General features: G+C 40.1%; 2 protein-coding genes across 6 annotated transcripts in view; one reads left to right on the top strand and one right to left on the bottom strand.

Annotated features, from left to right (window-relative positions):
- The window catches only part of taf2 (TAF2 RNA polymerase II, TATA box binding protein (TBP)-associated factor), a 111980-nt gene that overhangs the window by 19228 nt on the left and 82101 nt on the right, over window positions 1-10651 (bottom strand). The window lies entirely within an intron of this gene.
- deptor (DEP domain containing MTOR-interacting protein) overlaps window positions 10235-10651 on the top strand; it is a 215057-nt gene continuing 214640 nt past the window's right edge. For all 3 annotated transcript variants that reach the window (XM_048595501.1, XM_048595500.1, XM_048595499.1), the window contains exon 1: window positions 10235-10314. The gene's annotated coding sequence lies outside the window, so the exon portion shown is untranslated. The remainder of the gene's footprint in view (window positions 10315-10651) is intronic.

The raw sequence follows: 10651 nt of genomic DNA, 5'->3' as shown, positions 1-10651 counted from the left end.
AAAAAAAAAAGGGTCCAGACCCGAAACATCAGTTTTCTTGCTCCTCTGATGCTGCCTGGCCTGCTGTGTTCCTCCAGCTCGACACCTTGTTATCTCAGACTCCAGCATTGGCAGTTCCTACTATCATTGATTAGGACATATTTGGGATACTGTGCACATTTCTAGTCTCCATATTATGAAAAAGTTTTGGAGGAATTGGAGAAGACACAAAAATAGTTCTGATATTGTCCTTAAGATTCTAAGAGGATGGAACTATGAGGAAAACTGACAGTTGTGGCTCACACTTTGAGAACTCCAAAGGGAGGCCTAATCTCTTTAATGAAAGTGTTTAATAGAATAGACTTGAGAAAGTCATTCTACTCTTAAAAAAAAATTCAAAACTGTGTCATAATTACAGAGAAAATCATTACTAAATCAAATAGAGAATTCAGGAAAAACACCTTAATTCCCTAAATAATGTGCTACCAGAAGACCTGTAGTTGAGGCAAATAACAGGAATGCATTTGAAAGGAAGTTAGATAAGCACATAAGAAAGAAACAAATAGAAGCTTGACCAACACAAGGGGAGTTTGAATAATCCACTGAGCCGTAGGATTTTAAATGAGAAATCATCTGTTTTAACTTGCCATTATTTGTAATTTGGGTGTGACTGATCCTGTGTATTTTTCCTTGGTCTTAAAATTTTGCTGACCTGTGATATTTGAAGGTATAGTGAGAAGCATTTTAGTCATTACTTTTTAAAGATACACCCTAAATATTGAACACACAATTAAGCATTTTTTAACAATGTAACCCATCTTGAAATTATTTCTATTTGCGTTAGATTAAGCAAAAATCATAATTAATGTTTCTATGTCCTCAATAGTTGCCTGAATGACTGTATTAAGATATGCTGCACTTAGCTCATTAGGACTACCCAGATTCCACGTTCAAATCTTGGCATGGCTGTATGTTGCTGGATTTCTGTCCAAAGGGCCACTTGTTCAGTAGTTTGGGATGTCTTATTGCATAGAAGAGGTATATGATTGCTATTGTTTTATAACACAACTCAAAGTAGTTTGATCAACTGTCTTTATCCAACATTAGTTGTTATCAAATTGCATCTTCAAGGATCCAGTGGTGTTTTCAAGATATCGGAAGCAGACCTTAAAATACAAGAGCTACAATTTGGACCATTGCCAATGCTACATGATTCCATTTGCATTCTTACCTTATCCACACCATAACTTAAACTCCACTGGTTCCAGACACAGGAATAACATATTATCATGGATAGAAGATTGCCTGCCTGCCTGCCAGGCAGAGTATATGTAAATGTTTTTCCTTCATATTGGCAGGATGTGACAAGTTGAGTCCTGCAAGGGTTTGTGCAAGGCTGTCAACATTTTACAATTTAAATCAATTACTTTTGTCAAATCTCTATAGTGCGGAAGCAGGCCATTTGGCTCATCAAGTTTGGCCCAAAGAGCATGCCAACCAGACCTACACCCCTGCCCTATCCCTGCATTTCCCAAGGCTAATCCACCTAGCCTGCACATCCCTGGACATTCTGGGCAATTTAACATGGCCAATCCACCTAACCCCCACATCGCTGGACTGTGGATGGAAATCAGAGCACCTGGAGGAGACCCACGCAGACATGGGGAGAATATGCAAACTGCACTCGGGCTGTTGCCCAAGGGTGGAATCGAACCTGGGTCCTTGGTACTGTGAGGCAGCAGTGCTAACCCCTGAGCCACCGTGCCACAGCAAACTTTGATGGAGGGAGTGAAAGCACTGTGGCTAAATTTGCTGACGATACAGAGGTAGGTAGGAAAGTATGTTGTGAAGATGTTGCTGGAAGATGGAGATCAATATAGATTGGTTGAATGTAGGGCCAAACTCTGGCTTCGGAGTATAATGTGAGAAAATGCAAATTTATTCAATTTGACAGGAGGAATAAAAAAAAATTTAAATGGAGAATGAGAGTGAACATTGTTCTGAGGTGCAGTGGAATATGTGTTCCAGTGCACGAGTCACAAAACTTTAGTAAGTAAGGCAAGAGATTAATTATCCTTTATTCTGAGATAAATTGAACCTTAAAGATGTTATGCTTCAGCTATACGAGGCATTGATAAGATCACATCTCCAATACTGTGACAACAAGGTGCAGGGCTGGATGAACACAGCAGGCCAAGCAGCAAATCCAGCCCTGCAAAAATCTGCTCCTATGATGCTGCTTGGCCTGCTGTGTTCATCCAGCCCTGCAAAGCCTCTCTGCTCCTATGATGCTGCTTGGCCTGCTGTGTTCATCCAGCCCTGCACCTTGTTGTCTCGGATTCACCAGCATCTGCAGTTCCTACTATCTCCAATACTGTGTTCAGTTTTGATTTTCTTAATTGAGGGAGGATGAAAATGTATTGGGCAAGGTGCAGAGGAGATTTACTGCAATGATACCTCAAGTGAGCTAACAAGGTGCCGAGCTGGATGAACACAGCAGGCCAAGCAGCATCATAGGAGCAGAAAGGCTGACGTTTCGGGCCTAGACCCTTCATCAGAAAAGGGGGAGGGGAAGGGGGTTCTGAAATAAATAGGGAGAGAGTGGGAGGCGGATAGAGGAGAGGATAGGTGGAGAGGAAACAAACAGGTTGAAGAGGCAGGGATGGGGCCAGTAAAGGTGAGTGTAGGTGGGGAATTAGGGAGGGGATAGGTCAGTCCAGGGAGGACGGACAGGTCAAGGGGGCGGGATGAGGTTAGTCGGTAGGAGATGGGGGTGCGGCTTGAGGTGGGAGGAGGGGATAGGTGGGAGGAAGAACAGGTTAGGGAGGCGGGGATGAGCTGGACTGGTTTTGGGATGCGGTAGGGGGAGGGGAGAGCCCTGCGACTCCTCAAGTGAGCTGGCTGCTTATCAGGAAGTTTAGATAGACTGGGTTTGTTTGCAGTAGACTTTAGAAGAGCGAGGAGTGATTTATTTGGTGTTTCAGTTCCTGAGTGCTCTTGACAAGGTGGACATGGAAAAGATGTTTGCTGTTGTGGGAAGGCCAGAACCAAGATATATTGTTTTAAAGCAAACACAAAGTGTTGGAGAAACTCAGCAGGTCTGATAGCATCTGTGGATTGAAAGCGGAGTCCACATTTCAGGACATGGTCTGGCAGATCTGGACTCAAAACATTAACGCTGTTTCTCTCTCCACAGATACTGCCAGACCTGCTGAGTTTCTCCAGCGTTTTCTGTTTTTGTTTCAGATCTCCAGCATCCGCAATTCTTTGTTTCAAGATTAGAGTTTTCCCTTTTAGGACAGAGATGAGAGGATTTCTTTTTACTTAACGAGTTGTGTGACTTTGGAGCTCTGCCTCAGGAGGCATATCATTGCATATTTGTAAGGCCAAGTTAGATATGTTCTTGTTTGATAATGTGTTCAGGTTTATCAGGTCTGCATGGGACTGTGGAATTTAGAAAACAATCAGATTATCCACGATTCTGTACGGAATGGCAGAGCAAGCTTGGAGAGATGAAAGGCCTACTTCTGCTCTGACTTTGTGGTGATGTTCCAAATTCTATCTGACATTAATCCCAGAGTAATTTGCAATTCAGATTATAGACAAGATTGTGTCACTAATTTTGTCGATTGCAGTGCTTGATGTATTTATTTATTTAATTCAAACAAGTATTTAATTGGTAACAAACTTCGGTCACTGACTCAGTTTAGTAACTGAGATCTTTTCCGTTCTGCAAATAACCATTCTTTTAGTTATAAAGAATCATAGAGCTTTACTTTACAGAAGAAGGCTGTTTGGTCAGTCATGTCCAGGCTGAGCTGTCCAAGTTAGTTCTGCAGACTTCTCCCCACAATTCTGCATATTAGCCCTCTTCACATTAATGTGCATTTGCCTTTGAAGTTTATTTGGTATCTGCTTCCTCCACTATTTTGAAAGAGTATGCTACAGATCATAACAATCCTGCTTAGTGGAAAATAACGTCTACCCATTTGCCTTCCAGTTGTAATTTTTTTTAAATTCTATGTGCTTTTAGTTATCAAACCATTTGTTAACCTCTTCCAACTTTCTCTATTAAGCACTTTCAGAATTTGCAGTAGTTCCATTGAGTCTTTTAGTTTTTCTCTTCTCAATGGAAAACAGTCCAGTTTCTCCAATCTCTCCAGACAACTGGAATCTTGCCTCTCTGTTATTATTATGGTAACTTTCTTTTAGCCTCTCCAAGACCTTGATATCCTTTCTAAATTGTACTGCTCAAAGTTGTTTTCAATAATCCAGCTGAGGCATAACCAGTGATTTATTAAGTTTTAGTATGAGTTCCTTGTGTTTTTGCATTCAAAGCTCCTAGTTATAAAGGTAAGTATGTCTTGTGCTTTTTTAACCAGCTTGTCAATTTGCCTTACCACCTTCAAAGATTTGTACATGCATCCCTTGGTCCTTCTGCTCTTGTACCCTTCTCAAAGTAATGCCTTTTCAATGATAGTAAGAACTGCAATGCTGGAGTCAGAGACAACACAGTGTGGAGCTGGAGGAGCACAGCAGGCCAGGGAGCATCAGAGGAACAGGAAAGTAGATGTTTCGAGTTGGGACACCTCTTCAGAAATGACCCTTCTGAAGAAGGGTCCCGACCCGAAATGTCAAATTTCCTGCCCCACCTGCTGTGTTCCTGCAGCTCCACAGCACCTTTTCAATGATACTGCTTTTCATGTTGTTCTTCACAATGTGCTTCACTTCCTAATTACCTGTAATAAATTGTATCTGTCATGATCTATTCTTTTTCCCCAACATTTGTTACACTCCCCACACAGTCTGCTATCCTTGCCAGTTGCTATATTGCTAAGCTTTGTAAATGCAAATTTTGAATTTGTACTTCTGCTAGAAAAGTTGAGATTACTTTTAGAGAAATGTTTAAAATATGCTTTAAGATTACAAGTCTTTTGCATATGTTTACTGTTAACCTTTAATTCCAAACAATCCAATCCCATGGTACAAAATCCGAGTATTTGAACTCCATGATTTGGTGCAGTCATTCAGAGCATATTTGTCTGTAATATTTGTAGCTCTTAAACTGGAGCTTATGAACATAAGTCTCAATCTCTCTCACCCTCACTTTCTATCTCAATTTGTAGGATATGGTAGTAAAAAATTAGATACAAAGACTCACAATCCACAAAGCAACCAGCGAGGGGCAGAACTACTCTGAGACTGTTGGGAGCAAGAATAAGCCCTTTTCTTCTAGTTCCTATTTGAGTGTTTAGGGTGTGGTTTAAAAAATAAGTATTTGTACCTTCCCTTAGGGAAGAAAAATTTTCCTCTTGCTGCATTAAAGTGTTGCACCATTGCAGTGTCCCCTAAGTGTCTTCTGTTGATAATTCCACTGGAAATTAGATGGAATTTGTCATTGAAGGTCTCTGGGATTGTATCCATAATTTCTTCTTAAAAAAATGAAGTATCTTTGCCATAGTTGGTAGGAAAAACAATGAAAACTGTGAAAATGTGGAACAATCGCACTAATAACCTTCCTGCAAAGATTACTTTCCAGAAACAGGAATCAACTCTTTGTTTGTTTGAAGTATGTGTTGTATTAAGACTGCAGTGGAGAAAGTGGAATGTGTATTCCTGTGTTGCTTTCAAGTGTTCCTTATATATAAAATAAGGTAAATCACAGATAGTATTGTGAACTTAAATGTTTAACATTAAAGCGCATAGTAGCAAATACATTAATCAGAATCTAATTTCCCAAATGAGCTGCTCTAGATAACTCCAGTGAGTCGGAAAAAGATCTGGCTAAGGTGGATTAGAATTAAATATTGATATGCTAAACAGTAATTGGAAACTGGGAGACCTTCAAAGTAAGTACAGTTTGGGTACAGAGTAGACACATTTACAAGAGGGGAGTAAAGGCCAAATGAATGTAAACACAGGTACTTACAGATTCAATAAGTTAGTATAGGAAATACTGAATTAACTATTTTCAAATATGAGCCCACTTTAACACTTGAAAATTAATATAACCCAGAAGTCAACATAAACAAAACAGCATAATATCATTTCAGTATAGAGTTATTAAAGTGTTTATTATAGATCTGAGTTTTTAAAGTCCTTTCTAAAAATGTTATTTTATGTCCTCATGTAGGGCTTCCCACGGCACATTCCTGAGAGGCAGAAGACTGGGTGAAGAGCCGGTTTCCCCTCCACCCGCTTCTGCAACTACTTGCTGTTGCCCCCCTGCTTTTGGTTTTGTTACAGGCTTCTGTGAGGCAAAGTCACAAGTCCGGGCTAAGGGTCTGATACAACGAGCAGAAACATGGTCAAGTTTGAAATCTCTGCCAGTCTTTCCAAGGTTAGGCAGACGATCTCCCGGTTTAATTCTGTAGTCAGGCAGTGGCTGAGTTCTCTTGCCTGTTTTGCTTGTGCGCAGTCGGTGCACAAATGCTTTCCATGGAGGAGCGGGAGCTCATGACCCCAGTTGCTGCTACTTCCATACCCGCATTGGCAAGTGCAATTCACAGTTTGTGAGCCACTAAAATACTCGCCCTGGAAAAGCTGGGACTGTTCTCAAAGAGAAGGTGGAAAGGAGATTTCAGAGATAGTAGGAACTGCCGATGCTGGAGAATCTGAGATGACAAGGTGTAGAGCTGGATAAACACAGCAGGCCAAGCAGCATCAGAGAAGCAGGAAAGCTGATGTTTCGGGCCTAGACCCTTCTTCAGAAAAGGAGATTTGATAGATATGTTCGTAATCATACGGAAACTGGACAGGGGAGATAGGGAGAAAATTTTTCATGAGGACACACATTTGAGGTAATTGGCAAGAGAAGCAATGACGAGATAAGAAATATGTTTTCTTTGTGCAGTGGTTGCTTAGGATCTGGAATGCAATAATTGAATGATTGGTGGGGGCAGATTCAATTGTGGCTTTCAAACAAGATTTGGGGAATTATAAAGGGTGGTACAGGGTGGTGGCACTGAGTGCATTCCTCCTGCAAAGAGGCAGCGTGGTCCCAATGAGCCAAATGACCTCTTTCTGTGCAATAAGCTTTCTATTAAACTGAATAGTCTTTTATTATTTATCAAAAACAATCAGTCAACTTAATGAGGGTACTGTGGTTGACATTGTGAATGTGGACTTTCAAAGGCGTTTCACAAAATGTCACATAACAGACTTATAAGCAGATTTGGAGCCCATGGGATTAAAGATGTTGCACAGAAATGAAACTGAGCAGAAAGGTTGTAAATTGTTGTTTTCAGACTGAGGGAAATACGTGGAGATCAGTATTTATGCTCCTTTTGATGTACATTAATGACCTGGACTTGGGCATCACAGGGTATAGTATCAAATTTTGCAGATGACACAACTTTAAATGTAGGAATTAATGAGAAGATAACAATAGCCTTTAGGAGGATATGGACATCAACTGAGATAGGCAGATGTATGCGAGATGAAATTTATCACAATTAAACGTGCAGTGATCCTGTTGATAGGAAGAATGAGGAGAGACTTTATGAACTGAAAGTAGCAATTTTAAAACTGGTGCATTGAACAAACCCAACTTGGGAGTGCGTGGAAAAAAAAAACATTTGAAGTTGGCAGAGCAAGTCGTGAAGGCTGTTTAAAAAGGCATTCAGCATCCTTGACTTTATAAATAGAGGCAAAAAAAGGAAGTTCATGTTAAACCTTTGCTTTGGGCTCAGATGGAGAATTATGTTTGACTTTAGGAAGGATGTCAAGGTGCTAGAGAGAGATTGCAGAATGGATTTTGTAGAGTGACACTGGATGTGAGGGACTTCAGTTTTACGGCGTGACTTGAGAAGCTTGAATTGTTTTTTTACAGTAGTGAAGATTATGTAGAGTTCTATAGAATTTACAGCACAGATGCGGGCTGGTCAGCTGAACCAATCCATCCTAGCATTTATATGCCACTCGAGTCACTTCCCAAACTTTGTCATCTACCTGTATTTCCTTCTCCCTCATCTGCTCGTCCAGCTGTTGCTTAAATGCAATTCACCTAAGTTATTTCCTGTGGCGGTAAATGCCACATTCTTACAATGCTAAATTGAGAAGTCGTGTTTTCTCAATTTCCTATTTAATTTCTCAGAATGTCTACATCTACTTCTATCAAAATCATTCATAATTTTGAAGACTCGTCTGCCTTTTATCCCACAAGAGAAAAGAGAGCTAGCTTATTCATCCTCTCCTAATGGGTGTAATCTCGTAGTTCTGATATAATGTTTGTAAACCTATTTTTATAACATCTCCAGTGCCTCCAATTTGTTTTTAAATCACAGCGACAAAAACTGTACATAGTATTCCATTCATGGTTAGATACATGTTTAACATGCTTTTCCTATTCTTCAATTGTGCCCCTTTAGAAATAAACCTTAGCCTTTGGTTTCTCCTTTCATAAATGGGCGATTAAACTTTGCTGCTTTCAGTGATTTGAAAATTTGTTTTCCTGATCCATCCGCTCCCCATGTCCACCCGTGTTCTTATTTTCCAAGTAATATGTGATCACTTTGTTTCTCTTAACATGTAAAGTCTCACACTTCATTTGCCCATTTTACAAGTTTTCTGAACTGTCTCGTAATTGTCATATGAATTAGGAGCAAGAATAGGCCTTTGACACTTCGAGCCTGTTCCACCATTTAACAAGATCGTGGCTGATGTGACTGTGACCCCAACTCCACGTTCCTGCCTACATCCGATAAGCTATCACCTTGTGCTTACCAAGAATCTGCCCACCTCTGCTTCCATAGTCTTCCTCACTATTGGCTATACCCAATTTGGCATAACCGGCAAATCAAAAAATTGTATTTTGAATCCCAGTCATGAAGGAACTACAAACCTTGTTCTGTCTAGTGCCCGTGATGCACTTCTTGTGTTACTCCATCTCTAAAAGAAAAAGGTCATGGTACATAGAACCCCTACTGTACAGAAGGAGGCCATTCAGCCCATCAAGTCTACACAGACCCTCCAAAGAGCATTCCACACAGACCTAGACTTCACTATATCCCATAACACCACATTTCCTGTGGCTAATCCACCTAACCTGCACATCCCTGAACACTACGGGCAATTTAGCATGGCCAATCCAGCTAACCTGCACATCTTTGGACTGTGGGAGGAAACTGGAGCATCCGGAGGAAACCCGCACAGACATGGGGAGAGCATGCAAACTCCACGCAGACAGCCAGCAAGGGTGGAATTGAATCCAGGTCCCTAGTACTGTAAGGCAGCAGTGCTAACCACAGACACCATGTCTCACCTACATTGTAAAGAACTTGCATGTATTTGGTGCCATCCCAACTTTAAGACATGATAAAGGATTTATTTTTAAGTGAAAGACTTCTTGGACCCTAGCTATTGTTTTCATGCGATAAGTAGGGCAGCCAAAGTATTCAAAACAATGTCCAAAATCAGCAATGAGATTATTGCCCAGCCAACTGCTTTTAGTTAAAGAATAAATCTTGGCATTGACACGTTGCTGTTAGGAGAAATCTTCTTTTTGGTTTGTGTATCCAGCCAATAACAGATTTGTGCCTGTGTTAATGTCTGTTTCAGTTGCCCCAGTGCTATGCTGAAATGCCAGTTTAGATTATGGTTGCAGTGAGGAAAAAAAATCTTATGAATGGAGTTGGATGGGATGGCAAAGAGGAGCTAGTATGGTAATGTGTTGTGAATATATACTGTACTACATAAGCCATCCCTATGCTTCCTTTTGTGGGGATAGTTAATGGATGATACAGTTTGATGGAGTCAGCTGTAAAACACATACCACAAATATTCATTGAAAGACTAATCACCTTCCATATGGTCACTGCACAATCAAGGGCATGAGGAATTTGTGTACAGTAATGTTGATGCATAATTATGTTGAGTCATCTTGAATCAATAAGCCCCCTTAAGGGGAAGAAGAAAAACGAGGGGAGACGTGAAATTTTGAAACATAAATAGCTTCCTCTTATCAAGGGTTAACTGTTGTACAGTAGCGATCAAATCTTATTCTAAAGTGCCATATGAATTGATTGAACTTTTACTCTGTGTGTTGTGTGCTTTTGTTTTAGAATTTATACTGCTACTGCAACCCTAACATAAAAATAATAAATGTGTGAACTCAAGCAACGATTGTTAGTAGGCACTTTGACTCTGACTATGAGCACTGACATTGGTAGATTTTCACTTTACAATTTTATGAACTCGATGCTGAGTTCAATAACTATAGATCATAACCACCACACCCATTTCTTTCAGAGAGCAGGTGCTGATAATGGTTCTACTGTTGCCAGGATCCCTCAAGATAAAGAGGCAAATGATGGACCAAACATTATGATATTGAAGGTAAAGAATATATTGTACAGGAAAATATTCAGGCTTAGACGAAATAAGAAGAGAACATTTAAAAGCCTTTGGATAAACAGAATTAGAAGTGATAACAGAGATTTGTGATCACATATATATCAAAAGATACATTCTAAATGACATTCGAGACCATCATTATTATTAGAATGCCTAAGAAATCTAAACCAATGGTGTCCAATCATTTTCGTGCTGTCTGCTTAATGAATTGTCTTTTTAAAAGGCTCTTGAAAATCATAAGAAAGAATCAATAACTCATTTTGAAGCAGAAATTAGTGAAATGCAGACTGGGTGACATTCTTCAATAAATTCCTAAAAA

This window comes from Rhincodon typus, chromosome 4 (assembly GCF_021869965.1).
Source record: "Rhincodon typus isolate 14 chromosome 4, sRhiTyp1.1, whole genome shotgun sequence".
Lineage (NCBI taxonomy): Eukaryota > Metazoa > Chordata > Chondrichthyes > Orectolobiformes > Rhincodontidae > Rhincodon > Rhincodon typus.
This window is presented reverse-complemented; position numbering and strand designations above follow the sequence as displayed.